We start from the raw sequence: 1621 nt of genomic DNA, 5'->3' as shown, positions 1-1621 counted from the left end.
GGCGCTGAGACGGGGCTGGAAGGGCGGGGCCAAGGACCCACGGGGCGGGGGAAGTGGCTGGGGCTTCGGGGAGGCCGGGACCGGGGTGGGCGGGGCCACGGGCCAGATTGTCGGGGTGAGGAACCCGCCCCAGGGCCTGCTCTGCCCGCTTAGTCCCTGGGATGCCGCCTCCCGGGCGCGGTGTCCTCCCCGGGAAGACCGCGTGCCCGAGGGACCCCGCCCCACCTGGACGCCCCGCCCCACCTGGACGCCCCGCCCCACCTGGACGCCCCGCCCCACCTGGACGCCCCGCCCCACCTGGACGCCCCGCCCCACCTGGGGACTCCGCGGGCCCCGTGCCTTCCCGGTGTCTGGGTGCGGAGCGCCCCAGGTTCTGCCAGGAATCCCGCACGTGGGGTCGCAGTTCTTTCCCGCCGCGTCACTCGGCGGCGGCCGGTCCACCGTCCCAGTCCGCAACTTCCCGGCGATCTCTGAGGTGCGGTCTTGACCGGAAGGTTCACGGCGTCTCCGGCCCTCTGGGCCCTTTATGGGCTTCATGAGGAGCCCCTGAGATCTACAGGGTTTAGGGGAGACCCTTTTCCGGGTCCGAATCCGCCCCACCCAGCGGGAGCCCTGATGCCCCAGCCCTCCCACCCCATCTCCTGGTGTCTGCGGGTGCCCCTGCTCCCCCTCACCCCAGGAGGGTTGGTGACGTCCCGGCATTTCACAGCCTGGGTGGGGGCAGGTGGGGGGTGCACGCAGGCCGCTGGGGTGCGCGGTGGGTCGGGTGCTCACCTCTCCTGAACAGAGCAGAACTTCAAACCTGGTGCACAGCCCTCTTTGGCCTCTGAGCCAGGAGGTTACTGAGACTGGAGAACACTCAGTAAGAGAGTCCTGTAACAATTTCGGTCCAGATACTCCCCGCGTTCCCCTTCCTAGGAGACTGGAGGGATTCCCGCACATCCCAGGCTAGCGGTTGGTCACCACACCAGGTGTCCACTGAGTGGAACTTTGTGCAGCCAGGAGACAAATGAACAAATACCCTGGCTTTTCAGAAGCAAACAAAGACAGACAAAAGGCTTCTGTCACCGCCACCCCAGACAAGTAGCTTGTCAGCACAGCACACACTCCAAACACCTGCTGCTTCCTCCTGCGGGGTCACATCAGGTCAGATGGCCCAGTCTCAGGGCACAGTCGTGGAGAGCAGACCTCTGCACATGTCCTGTGGGACACCAGCAGACAAACAGGGTCAGCTTCTCTGTTTTAATGGAAGCGCCAATAAAAACTGAAAACCTTGTGTGCTGTTACGGAAGTATCGAAGTATCGCATATTCATTGTAGAAAAGGAGGAAAATTCAGAAGAACACAGATTAAATATTCCACCACTCAGAGATAACCAATGTTGACACTCTCACCTGTCTCCTTCAGGTATGTCTTCCAAGCCTGTGTCTATTTTACAACAATGAGATTATGCTGAGCATTCTCATATATACTTTTTTTTTTGCATTTTCTCAACACGATATAACTAAATAGTCTTCAACATCGTTTTTAATGGTCACATTAGATCATTAACTAAACCCAGATTTATTTAACCCATGTTCTGTAGCTGACCATCTGTTTCCACTTTTTACGGTGACAAATCT

This window comes from Rhinolophus sinicus, chromosome 3 (genome assembly GCF_057876585.1).
Source record: "Rhinolophus sinicus isolate RSI-liver-muscle chromosome 3, RSI-T2T, whole genome shotgun sequence".
NCBI classification, from domain to species: domain Eukaryota; kingdom Metazoa; phylum Chordata; class Mammalia; order Chiroptera; family Rhinolophidae; genus Rhinolophus; species Rhinolophus sinicus.
The sequence above is the reverse complement of the archived record's forward strand: the minus strand, read 5'-3'. Positions refer to the sequence as shown.